General features: G+C 50.7%; 2 pseudogenes; one reads left to right on the forward strand and one right to left on the reverse strand.

Annotated features, from left to right (window-relative positions):
* Positions 1–2,071: 2,071 nt before the first annotated feature.
* Positions 2,072–3,032, forward strand: LOC147596603 (olfactory receptor 14C36-like; annotated as a pseudogene).
* Positions 3,033–7,503: 4,471 nt separating this feature from the next.
* On the reverse strand, positions 7,504–9,372 carry LOC147596604 (olfactory receptor 14C36-like; annotated as a pseudogene).
* Between the last annotated feature and the right edge of the window lie 4,447 nt (positions 9,373–13,819).

Consider the following 13,819-nt stretch of genomic DNA (forward strand, 5'->3'; position numbering starts at 1 on the left):
GAGGGCAGAGAAAGTGCCACCTTGGGCTGGGCCTCTGCTGCTGAGCTGGGCCGGGCTCCTGGGACAAAGGGAACTCACAGCAAACAGGCAGAACCGCAGAGAGACAGCTCTGCCCAGGAGCAGCTCCTCTGCCAAGCGCAGCAGGGCTGAGGGCACTGCCTGCATGAGCTGAGGGGAGAGGAGCGAGGCAGAGAGAGGTTAAAGGCAGCCTGGGGTGAGGGAACACTGAGAGGCCACTGGAGGAGAAAACTTCACAGCCCTTGACATATTAAGTGTCTGGCTGCAGGGCATCAAAGCTTCAGTTTCTTGAGGGATTTTGTAAAGCTGGCACCTCCCCCAGCCTGTGGGATCTGTAAGTACCACTCTCAGACCTTCTCTGCTGTAGAGGAGGAGGACGTGCTCTGGAGTAGGGATTCCCTGCTGCACTGCCAGAGGGACAGGGCACAACGGCTGCCTTCTCCCAGGTATAGCTGCAGGGGTGTGAATGTGTGTGTGCAGCCAGGGGTGCCCAGGGCTGTCCTTCAGAGCAGGGTCCCTGCGCCCCAGGGGCTGTGTGCTGGGGCAGGGACTCTGCCTCTGCCAGTCTCAGCACTTAGTCGGCCCCAGAAGCTCCCCACGGCGCTGGGGAAAGACGCTGTGGGTGGGAGGAACAACTTGTGGCCGATCAGGGTCATTCTCTTGTCGAGAGGGTGCTGTGTCGGTCAGGGCTGCTCACAGCCCCAGATCACCCCATTTACAGAGGGTCCTTTTCAAGAAGGACATAAAGGCAGCATTTATCTGAAAGTGAAATGAGCCTGTGCTTTGTGTTTGCTCTTGTTCTGTTTGGTGGGCAGTGGGAGGTGGAAATTCATTTCTCTGCTCTGGAGAAGGCACTGAGACACAAATTCTCATGAGGACTTTTCTGAGCAGCTTCTTAGCCCCTGCATCCACAGAGACGTTTCTGGGCAGTGCCCTGGTGCCAGGAGGTTTCTGCAGGGTAGAGCTGAGCACTCAGTGGGTGAGATGGGGTCTGTGAACACTGACAGAGACACAGGGAGAGAGGAACAGCCTCTGGCAGGGACAGCTCCAGGATGCACAGGGAGGGGCAGGGAGTGTTAGGGAGCTGCTCACAGAAGTGCACTGCGAGGGGGGATGTAGGCATTTCCCTGCAGGGCAGATGCCTTTCCCAGAGAACCCTCCCGGTCTTCTCTCCCCCTCAGCAGAGCAGCCCACCCTTTAACATCATGGAGACTTGGGTATGAGTTGCCTTCCCACCAGCCCAACCACCACAGAGGAGAAATGCTCAAGTGTCCAACCATGTCTCCTTGTCTTCCTCTATTGACAGGAGTTCTTTGGCATGCTCCTCTCTTCTCCGCGCTCCCTTCTTCTTCCCCTTGAATTCACTGTGTCCTGGTTGAGGGTTAATTGGCAGCTCAGACACTGATGCTGGGGGTCCTCTCATGCAGATGTATCAATGGAGGAAAAGCATCCAAATTCGTTCTTATATTTTGGGGTCTGGGAGATGTAGCTTGTGGGGCTGGCAATGATCTGACCCCTCCGTCAGGACATCCCACCACTGAAACATTCAACTGTTTCCCTGGAGGGTCCTGCTGGATGGAGGCTGCTTTCCCCAAGGGCACAGCTCTACCATGGGCTTTCTGTGAAACATAGCTGCCCCATGGAGAAGACACCTCTATGCTGAGGTCATGAAAATGCTGCTGGGCATCTCTATGTGGGCAGCTACAATGAGTCCTCTGTGTCCCTGGCTGGGCGAGGAGAGATGAGATCCTGCTTGGGTGCGACGAGATGAGGTGAGGAGTTTGCAGGTCTGCACTTGGAAACTGGACTCCTACACTCTCAGCAGTGTCCGGATACTTTTTGGGGAAATGTCTGTGTGTGAGCCTCCTCCAGCTGAAAGATGTGCCAGCACAGGTCAGCTGACACCAGCGCTGACGGCAGAACATCTCTCCTCATCCTGCAGTATGGGACAGTTACCTTGTCTAAGGACCTACAAAATTTTTCTCAGAGAAGTCTGCCCTATTCTCGCACTGTCTTTACCTTTTCAGATAGTGGCTCATCAAAAATATAAGAGATGTCCAACAACACCACCATCACTGAGTTCCGGCTCCTGGCATTCGCAGACACACGGGAGCTGCAGCTCTTGCACTTCTGGCTCTTCCTGGGCATCTACCTGGCTGCCCTCCTGGCCAACGGCCTCATCATCACTGCCATAGCCTGCGACCACCGCCTCCACACCCCCATGTACTTCTTTCTCATCAACCTCTCTGTCCTTGACCTGGCATCCATCTCTACCACTGTTCCCAAATCCATGGCCAATTCCCTCTGGGACACCACGGTCATCTCCTATGCAGGATGTGCTGCACAGGTCTTTTTCTTCTTCTTTTTGATGTCAGCAGAGTACTGGCTCCTCACTGTCATGGCTTATGACCGCTACACTGCCATCTGCAAACCCCTGCACTACAGGACCCTCCTGGGCAGCAGAGCTTGTGTCCACATGGCAGCAGCTGCCTGGGGCAGTGGGTTTCTCTATGCTCTGCTGCACACGGCCAATACATTTTCACTGCCACTCTGCCAGGGCAATGCTGTGGACCAGTTCTTCTGTGAAGTCCCCCAGATCCTCAAGCTCTCCTGCTCAGATACCTACCTCAGAGAAGTTTGGCTTCTTGTGCTCAGTGTCTGTTTCGCATTTGGCTGTTTTGTTTTCATTGTGGCGTCCTATGTGCAGATCTTCGAGGGCTGTGCTGAGGATCCCCTCTGAGCAGGGACGGCACAAAGCCTTTTCCACGTGGCTCCCTCACCTGGCTGTGGTCTCCTTGTTTATCAGCACTGGCATGTTTACCTACCTGAAGCAACCCTCCATCTCCTCCCCTTCTCTGAACCTGCTGGTGTCATTTCTGTACTCGGTGGTGCCTCCAGCACTGAACCCCGTCATTTACAGCATGAGGAACCAGGAGCTCAAGGATGCCATTAAAAAAGTGATTTCATGGATGTTTCTGAATAGTGATACACTTCTCATCACTAACCACAGATGACTCTGGTGCTTTGTTTATCATTCTTATTGTCATTACCCTTATCATGATCTGTGTTCTTATCATTATCATTATTGTTATCATTGTCATTATTGTTATTTTTATCATTTCGGTTATCATTATCATTACTGTTATCAAGGATGGAGCATGGGAATGGATTTCTCAGTCATTTTTCAGCAGTCAAACACTTCCTGTCTTTCTTCACAGTTGATTCCCACAATGCCCTAGACAAAACCTGATCTTTTTATTCACTGTATTTTTATCATTATGTTGTAGATTGTTCTTACGTCTTTTCACAATTTTTTCCCCTCACTTATACCGAGGTATGACCTTGCTTTTTTCTTCAGTTTTGAGCCTGTATAAAATTCTACCTAATAGTGGGATAGAGCTGGGGGATAGGTGGGATAGGTGTCCTAGCACCTCTGTAATAAAATGAAATCTCCCCAGTGCTGTGGCTGAAGGTTGGCCTCTTCTTCTAAAGGTGCTGTCATGAACAGGTCCAAGAAACTGGACTCCAAACAGGTCTGTTGCTCCATGGGTTCAGGAGCAAAAACTTTACAGTGACCTTGTGATCAATGGTTGGGTTTAGGACTCACTCGTTAGTGTCTAATCACAGTGGGGAGAGTGAATGCTTACTGAGGTACATACCTGGGGCTTTCCATATGGCAGAGAACCCCTTCAAGAGGGGAATCTGGAGCTTCCTGGAGAGCCCAGTGGATCTCCTGAAGCAGCATGTGCCTTGGGTGGGCAGTGACTGGTACCTCACATAGTGATGGATTGCCCACGGTGGAGTCATCTCAAGGCAAAGTCCTAAACCAAGGCATCCACAAAGACAGACTCTACAACTGCACAAGATGCAGTGGGGACTCAGCAGGCCCAGCTTAGAGAAAAGTTCCTATTACCCTCAATGAATTACCCCTGGATGGATCTAGAGGCTGACCTGGATACTTGTAGTGTCTTTGGAAATCATAGAATCATAGAATGGTTAGGGTTGGCAGGGACCTTCAAAGGTCATCTAGTCCAACCCCCCTGCAAGGAGCAGGGACATCCCCGACTAGATCAGGTTGCTCAGAGCCTCATCCAGCCTGGCCTTGAAGGTATCCAGGGATGGGGCCTCCACCACCTTTCTGGGCAACCTGTTCCAGTGTTCTATAACTCGCATTTTAAAAAAAATTTTCCTAATTTCTAGTCTAAATCTACCCCCCTCTATTTTAAAACTATTACCTCTCATCCTATTGCAACAGGCCCTACTAAACAGCCTCTCCCCATCTTTCTTGTAGGCCCCCTTGAGGTACTGGAAGACCGCTATCAGGTCTCCCCGGAGCCTCCTCTTCTGCAGGCTGAACAGCCCCAACTCTCTCAGCCTGTCCTCATAAGAGAGGTGCTCCAGCCCTTTTATCATCTTTGTGGCCTCCTCTGGACCTTCTCCAACTGGTCCACGTCCTTCTTGTGTTGGGGGCTCCAGAACTGGACACAGTACTCCAGGTGGGGTCTCACCAGGGCAGAGTAGAGGGGGAGAATCACCTCCCTCGACCTGCTGGCCACACTTCTCTTGATGCAGGCCTGGTTGAACTTCATGAGGTTGGCACAGGCCCACCTCTCCAGCCTGTCACGGTCCCTATGGATGGCATCCCTACCCTCCAGCGTGTCGATGGCACCACACAGCTTGGTGTCATCAGCAAACTTTTTGAGGGTGCACTCTATCCCACTGTCCATGCCACTGACAAAGATCTTAAACAGGATGTGCCCCAATATGGACCCCAGAGGAACTCCACTCATCACCAGTCTCCACCTGGACAGAGAGCCATTGACCACCACTCTGAGTGCTGCTCTGCTCTCATCTACCAGGCCAATCACTTCATCATACAAGTTTATCAGTTTGTTAAGCATGATTTCCCCTTCGTGAAGCCATGCAGAAAACTCCTGATCATTTTATTGTCTTCAAAGTGCCTGGTAATTGTTTTCCAGATTTAGCTGTTCCATCAGCCTCCTAGGGATCAAGGTGAGGCTGACAGACCTGCAATTCCCTGGTTCTCCCTTTGTGCCACTCTTGAAGATGGGTCTGACATTTGCTTTACTTTTGTCTCCAGGCACTTCTCGCAGTCACCATCATCGATCAAAGATTATCAAGGGTGACCTCAGAATGACATTAAAAAGTCACTGTTCCCTGACCTGATACTTTTTTTTACGAAGGTTGCATTTTCCTTGTTCCAACCTTTCCCACTGGTCTCTAGGACCTGAGATTCATCAAAGCCTTGCTAGTGGAGACAGAGGTGAAGAAAGTGTTCAGTACGTCCACAGTATCAATGTCTTGTGTAAGCCAGTCCCTTGATCGTTGAGCAATGGGCCCGTATTTTCCATATTCTTCCTTTTGTCACCTATGTACTTATTGAGGCCATTCTCATTGTCTTTGACATCCCTGGCTAGACTCAATTCCATTTAGGTATTAGCTTTTCTAACTTCATTCCTAGATACTTGGATGTTTGTTTCTCCCAGTTATTCGTCTTTGCTTTCACCACCTACATGCCTCATTTTTGTATCTGAGTCAGCTGAGAGCTGAGGGGTCAGCAGGAGAAGACAGAAGAACATTGGCCAGAAGTGTTGAAGACCAGCTCCTTGAGGGAGTCATATTGTCTGTCTGTCTATATAGGTATAACTTTTTCCACTAACACAGCCTGGCACACCAACCTTCATCAACTCTATTTCCACTGGTGCTTGATTTGCTTGCTTTGTATCCTCATTTGCTGTTGCAGAGACAGTTGTCACAATAATTCATAGCTGGGCCAGAAATTAAACTAGTACGTCTTTTATTTTCTATAGTATCCTGAAACTCCTCCTACTGTTATTTTGTCAGACACACCTCAGTCAGGGTGAGCCATCAGCACACAGACATTAACAGCCAACCAAATGGAGCTTGGGGAACCTTGAGTAACTTGGGGAATTGGCCAAGAGATACCTCTTGAAGCTTACCAGAAGAAGTAGCCAGTCCTGCATCGGAGGGGAGAATAACCCCATTTATTGGGCCAACTGTAAGCTGACATGCTGAGAAGTGACTCTGAGGAGAAGGCACTGCGAGGGATGCCATACAAGCCAGTGGTGCATGCTCCCCATGAACAAGGCCAGCTGGGGCTGCATTAGGAAGAATGTGTCAAATCAGACAACTTGAGTTACCTTCCCCTTCACCTCAGCACTGGTGTGGCTCCATGCACAGGTGTGTCCCTCTCTGCAGTTCCATATTTTGGAGGAGTTGGGTAGAGCTGGAGGGTTCCCAGCAGAGGTCTGCCAAGATGGGCTTCAGAGCCTCAACCATATGTTCTGTGTATAGAGGAAGAAGGGCCTGGGCATCTTTGGCTCAGCAGCAAAGAGGCTCAAGGCAGACTAGAAGTATCCTGAGAGTGCTTGAAGGGTGGTTTCAGAGATGGTGAAGCTTTGCTTCACAGTAGTAAAAGCATGACAAGGAAATAATGGATGGTGGAGCAACTTAGGACGTTGAGATGGGGGGAATAAAACAAAGAAATGTCTCTCCAAGGGTAATTCTGTGCTACAACAGGTCACCAACAGAGCTCCTGGACCATCCCATCATTTTGTGTTTCAAGCAACACCTAGAGCAGATGGAAAGATACCAGTAAGGGTAGTGGGATCCTGAAGTGAGAGAGCAAGGTGGGTAAGCAAGGAAGACTGGGAGCATGCAGGAAGACTGACAGCATGCAAGGCAAGAGCTGTAGGTGTGAGACCCTCCAGGACACCCTGTGCTGGAGATGATTAAGAGCTGTGGAAGGGCGAGAAGCCCACAACAGAGAAAAGGTCTTTCTCCACACTATCGCTGTTACTGGGACAACCCAGGCCTGTGAGGACACACCATAACTTGATGGAACCAAGACATGCAGTCCTCCTCACTCCACCAAGGAGAGATTCATAAGCATTGTACCACAGTCCTACACACAGCATCACACATTCCCACATCACACTGCCCCAGGAAAAGCCCTGAGCAATGTGTGACCCACAGGATCTCCCTTCCCAGGGACTGGGGGTCAGGCCATGGCCCTTTGTCTTCATGCAACACATTGAGGTTCACTCAGCATCAGAGCCACCTTTACATCGCCTTTGCCTGCCTCTCATCTCTGCCTCCCATTCTCTCCTGTAACCAGCCCCCAGGGAGGCTTTGTTGGTAACGATCCTCAGTGGGACCCATTAATACTCCCTGAGACTGTAGGGGTTGCTTCTGACATTGACTTCTTCAGGGGTTTGATGAGGCTCCTCTCAGTGTCTGAGGTTCACGGTCTCAGCACCAAATGCACCCTGGGGTTCATTAAAATGCAAAAAGCCAATTATTTTCTACAGTCTTCAAGTCTTGGAGAGCTAGTTGGAGGGGTCTCCAGAGTGGACATAAAGGGGAAGTTTTCACTGAGTATTCAACACAAAAGTATTTTTATTTTTAAGTTTCTTTTTTTTTTTTTTCAATTTTATTACTTTTTCAGTTGTCAGAAGGAGTGATTGCAGCATTGTCCAGTCGATATGGATGCAGGGCATTTGCTAGTGTCAGGATAAGTAGGACCAGCTCCTCCTGGAGGTCAAACACTGCATGGACAACCTGATTCCTCACCCCCACCATTTCTCTCATCACCCCCCTGGGACTTGCATCACTTTTCCTGACATCAGACTTCTCCACCCAGGTCTGCAGCTGGAGGTGACAGCTCCTCTGCACCAACTCCCACCTGCTTTCCTGAGAGACCTGGCTGCACACAGGCACAGCAGGGTTTCCTTCATTGCAAACCAACAGAAGGAGAGGATGGTAAAGTTTAATAAACAAGAACCCACACTCCTCATCTGTATGCTAAGTCCAAGGTGCCTCCAATGAGGTTCACCACCCACAGGGGATAACCTCACTGGAGATGCTTTTCACAGGTAGATACAAACATAGTGAGGGAGCTGGCTGAAGAGATAATCCTGTTGCTGACAGACGAGGCGAGGCTTCTGACTCTGAAGCTCAAAGCAGCACCTGGGTACTTGAGAGGGATCTGATTCTGAACAAGGTGCAAGGGCAGGAGGAAACTGGAGAGCAATGGAAAGGCCGTAGGTCCCCTCATGGCATCTGGGCTCTTGGCTCCTGAACCCCTCCTGCATGCTGCAGCTGCACCTTGCTCCAGAGAAGTGAAATAGAGAAGGGTGTTTGAAGAAATAATTTTGAACTGGTTTCTTTATTGTGTTTCTCTAAACAGGGAATCTGGCTCCATTTGTACATGAGGTATGTGGCTCAAAATCAGGAAGATATGATGCCAATAATAAAATTATATAAAGAGAATTATAGTACTGGAAGTATAAAAAAAATTAAAAAAAATAAAAAAGATACATATGAAAAAGTATAGTCCTGGCTATAAGGTAGGACTATAGGTAGCCTGAAGGTCCTATGAGGACAATGAATTAGCATGTGTTCAAATAATTTCCGTAGGGCATCCTTGAGCTCCTAGTTCCTCATGCTGTAGATGAGGGGGTTCACTGCTGGAGGCACCACCGAGTACAGAAATGACACCACCAGGTTCAGAGATGGGGAGGAGATGGAGGGGGGCTTCAGGTGGGCAAACATACCAGTGCTGATAAACAGGGAAACCACAGCCAGGTGAGGGAGCCACGTGGAAAAGGCTTTGTGCCGTCCCTGCTCAGAGGGGATCCTCAGCACAGCCCTGAAGATCTGCACATAGGACACCACAATGAAAACAAAACACCCAAATGCTACTAAAAGACTAACCACAACAAGTCCAGCTTCCCTGAGGTAGGAGTCTGAGCAGGAGAGCTTGAGGATGTGGGGGATTTCACAGAAGAACTGGTCCAAGGCATTGTCCTTGCAGAGTGGCAGTGAAAATGTATTGGCCGTGTGCAGCAGAGCATAGAGAAACCCACTGCCCCAGGCAGCTGCTGCCATGTGGACACAAGCTCTGCTGCCCAGGAGGGTCCCGTAGTGCAGGGGTCTGCAGATGGCAACGTAGTGGTTATAGGCCATGACAGTGAGAAGGGCGCACTCTGTTCCTAGGAATAAGAAAACTAGAAGGACTTGTGCAGCACATCCCATGTAGGAGACGGCCCTGGTGTCCCAGAGGGAATGGGCCATGGATTTGGGAACAGTGGTGGAGATGCAGCCCAGGTCGAGGAGGGAGAGGTTGAGGAGGAAGAAGTACATGGGGGTGTGGAAGTGGTGGTCGCAGGCTATGGCAGTGATGATGAGGCCATTGGCCAGGAGGGCAGCCAGGTAGATGCCCAGGAAGAGCCAGAAGTGCAAGAGCTGCAGCTCCCGCGTGTCTGCGAATGCCAGGAGGAGGAACTCCGTGATGGAGCTGCCATTGGACATCTGATCCCTGTGGTAACAGGGGCCTGAGGAGGAACAGGCAGGGATCAGTGAGGACTCATTTCTCAGAGAATCCCCTCCACACGCCTCTGTCTTTCCAGGAAGCCCTTCATGCAGCCCCCTGGCTGGAGCTCTGGTTGACGCTGGCTGAGCGGGCAATGGGGAGCAGGGGTCCTTGCTGTGGAGGAGTCAGAACTACTGTGCAGCAAAAGCAGATTAGGAAAGAGGAGTGGGCTCTGATTAAATTTGCTTCTGACGTCAATGCACTTTTCAGCATTTTCTCTGCCAAGTCACCTGACTGCCATACAGAGCTAGGGGAGTGGGGCGTGTGTATTTTGTTCCTGTTTCCCCTCTCACATATGAGAAGGTTTTTATGAAGGTGGACATGCCTGTCATTTCTGTCTGTGCTATCTTTCTGCTACAGTGTGAGTCCTAGGAGGCAGAAGGACAGACCCTTAGTGCAAAGAGAGGAGAGCTGCTCTGTCCATCAGTCTTGTTCCCAGATGGCCTTGGCTCACACTTCTTTGGTCTGGATGGTGATCACACTCAGATGTTCCCCTGAAAGGAAATTGGATCCTGCTGAGAAAAGTGGAATCTAGTTTGAAAGTGCAGAGGATCTCCACTCTCCCATCCCTGGGGATAATCTGTGTGCTTCTGGACACCTGGATGCTCTGAAAATGAAGTGTCTTTATCGGAGGATCAGTCATGCATCCCCATCCCAAGGACTCCATCGCCCATAGTCATGGTATGTTAGAGTGAGGATTGGGCACCTTGGACATATCTGCACGGTAGATTTGCAGGAGCAGTTGCTGAGCTGCCACTGAAACACCCATCTGAAGAGAGAGAAGAAAAAGAACCAGTAGCAGCAGGGACAGGTGGAGAAAGAAGGAGAAATGACACTGTTCATCCGCCCAGGGCAGCAAGGCCAGAGAGGTACAGAGGGGCACTCGGGAGTCTCCTGTGCTGGAGCTCTGGCTGCAGAGGAGGCAGCTCCTGCCCTGGATCCCAGGGCCCTGAGGGGAGAGGCTCTGCTAAGTAGTGGGGAGAGCAAGGAGGCTTGATTTGGGAAAAGCATTTTCAGTGAAGGACTCATAGGGCAGTGCCCTGTGTTCTTTGAGAACCTGTTGATCAGTCACTGTCTTGCTGTAAGAGTCTTGGTCTTTTGTCCAAACCTTGGAGCTCCATCACCATTTCCCCACCACCAGCACAACGGGAAACTGAAAGCAAAGCCCCAGAAAAGCAGCTTTCCTTCTGGGTAATTCCTGTCTGGATGTGCTTCTTGAAAAGTGTCTTGGAAATACCCTGCGCTGAAGGACAGCCCTGGGCACCGCTGGCTGCACACACACATTCACACCCCTGCAGCCGTCCCTGGGAGGAGGCAGCTCTCGTGCCCTGTCTCTCAGACAGTTAAGCAGGGAAGCCCTGCTCTGGAGCATCTCCTCCTCCTCTGCACTGGACAAACTGAGAGAATACTCCTGGAAGATCATATATGCTTTGGGATATTCCTGCTTTTGGATGTCCCTCCAGTAAAACCAGCTGCATTGCTCTGCATCCAGAGACTTACCGTAAAGAGGGCTGTGAAGATTTCTGCCTCACTGAGCTCTTGGCATCCTCCCAGCCCAGGCTGCCTTTCACCTCTCTCTGCCTCGCTCCTCTCCCCTCAGCTCCTGCAGGCAGAGCCCTCAGCTCTGCTGCGCTTGGCAGAGCAGCTGCTCCTGGGCAGAGCTGTCTCTCTGCAGCGCTGCCCTGTTACCAGCAGCTCCCTCCATGCCAGGAGCCCGGCCCAGCTCAGCAGCAGAGGCCCAGCCCAAGGCAGCACTTTCTCTGTCCCCTCTGGGCTCCCTCCAGCTGTCCCTGGGGCTGCAGGGGAACCTGCTGGGAAACAGCCTGAAGCCATCAATGATGATCCCTCAGCTGGGGAGAAAGAGAGTTCTTTCCAGCAGTGTACTCTCTCTTATTTCTAGCACTATATTTTTCTTACCATACTCAGATTTAGCTTCAAGAATCACCTTTTCAGAGTTCAGTTTTAGGCAGGAGAGTTTCCCTTTCTCTTCACCATCAGCTGTATTTTCCACCTGTCCTTTGGCTAGAATGGCACTTGTCCCACATACGTCCTTCCTCTGCCTGACCTCAATCAGGGCAGTTGAATGTGGGTTTGATGGCCAAGCATGGGCTTGTAGTGCTACGCAAGACGCCAGGGCTCTGCAGCACAGCTGCATGCAGCTGGCACAGACAGCAGCGGCCCTGTGCAGGAACCCCAGCCCCCTTCAGAGCAGCAGTGTGACGGGCACCAGCCAGGGCGTCTCAGACCAATTCAGTGCCTTTGGCCAGTGACTGAATCCCACCGCTGCAGAGACACAAGGTCTGTCCCTTCTCCATCCACTAGACGTATGACAGCACATGAACACAAAACATCTCCCACAGAGACCTCTGCAAGTGTTCCGTCACTCTCAAACTCTCCCGGTTCTTCTCTTCTCCTTTGTTTAACCTTCCCCTCGATGATACCATCATGGATTAGGCTAACAATTTTCACAGTGTGCCTGTATCACAGGATGTCCACACCCAAAACCATTTTCAAAATCCTCTCTTCCTTGCTGAGATCAGCTTCACCTCCAGGCCAGACATGCACCAATGTCCTCAGGCCAATGGGCACAGGCTGGAGAAGCTGGACCCCATGTGCCATCTCTTCATTCCACTTTGGGGGAGTAACAGCTGTGGGGTGCTGGGACAGCTCACGTGGCTGGGGTGCTGTGCTGGCTGGGTATAGGATTAAGAGAGTCATCGGGCCAGAAAGATCAGGAGGTGGGTGTCCTCAGTGTGAAGGAGCTGCTTAGATGTGTGGAGCTTGTCTCTGGGATGGACAAGCTGGGTGACGCCTGGTGGGTGAGGATCAGAAGAGACACTGGTAAAGGTGACACTGCTGTGGGAGACAGAGAACCCATTAAAGTCTCCAGGGAGAACTGAATGTCCAATGACCTTGGGATTACCTGGAAGGCGAACAAAACAGTATGCAAAAAATTCTGGAGGTTTCTTGAGGGTCTTGGGACAGTTTGGGACACAGGTCTATATAAATCAGGTGTCAGTTGGGCCAATAATGTTGACACTCATTTGCATCTGTCACTCACAAAGAGGGAAGATCTGGTCACGGATGTGAAAACCAGAGTCAGCCTTAGTTGTCATGATCGTTAAATAATAGGGTCTCACCTCCAAAGGAGAATGAGGAAGGAAAACAGAAAATTGAAGATGCTGGACCTCTGAGGAGGAGGTTGTGTGCTAGTCTTGTGATTTTTAGTGGGGAAACCCATGTGAGCAGCACAGAAGGGCAGCAGAGCTCAGTAGAGCTGGTCTTCAAGTACAGCGCTTTTCAAGTCCAAGACCGTCTGCACCAACAGTCAGGAAAAGCAGAAGAGATATTCAGGAGAGAAGCTTAAGGAAGCAGAAAATTCATGGGAAAGCTCGACAGCAAAAAGGAAGTGTACAGGAGATGGATGCAGGGTAACTCCAGGTCGGTCAGACTCATCTCTGTGCCTGGCAAAGTCATGGAGCAGATTCTCCTGGAAACCATGCTAAGGCACATGGAGAGCAAGGAGGTGGTTGGTGACAGCCAATATGGCTTCACCAAGGGTACATTGTGCCTGACCAATTTGCTGGCCTTCTATGACAGGGTGACAGCATCGGTGGACAAGGGACGAGCAACGGACGTCATCTACCTGGATTTGTGCAAGGCATTTGACACTGTCCCACACAACATCCTTCTCTCTGAACTGGAGAGACATGGGTTTGATGGACGGACCACTCGGTGGATAAGGAGTTGGCTGGATGGCCGCACTTAGAGAGTGGCGGTCAACGGCTCGATATCCAGGTGGAGACTGGTGACGAGTGACGTTCCTCAGGGGTCCATGTTGGGCTCGATCCTGTTCAACATCTTTGCTGGCAACATGGACAGTGGGATAGAGTGCACCCTCAGCAAGTTCACCGACAACTCCAAGCTGTGTGGTGCAATCGACACGCTGGAAGGGAGGGATGCCATCCAGAGGGACCTTGACAGGCTGGAGAGATGGGCCCGTGCCTGTTGGATACCTGGAGTATCAGGGGCACTTAGTGAACAATCCAGACCGAATGGAATTGTTATGTTTGTGAGCAGCAGGCCTCAAGGACATCGCTGAAGCTGCCTGTGAGAAAGCACTGAAGCCACCTGTGAGAAAGTAAATGAAGCAACCTTGAGAAGAAGGAAAACAGCTGGCATACGTGACTGGGGGCTGAACGTGAAGCGGGGTGCAAGTTGAGGGTACTGTGCGCGTGAGACTTAAAGAATCATATTTTAGCTAAGAGCGCGTGCATGATATAGTTAGCCAATTAGTAGAGAGCTTGTGCATGATACGGAATTAGAAGGGCTATATTAACTGGGATGTATCAACAATAAATCGGCATTTGCTTGATCATATTGGTC

This window comes from Chlamydotis macqueenii, chromosome W, assembly GCF_036417535.1.
Source record: "Chlamydotis macqueenii isolate bChlMac1 chromosome W, bChlMac1.mat, whole genome shotgun sequence".
NCBI classification, from domain to species: Eukaryota; Metazoa; Chordata; class Aves; order Otidiformes; family Otididae; genus Chlamydotis; species Chlamydotis macqueenii.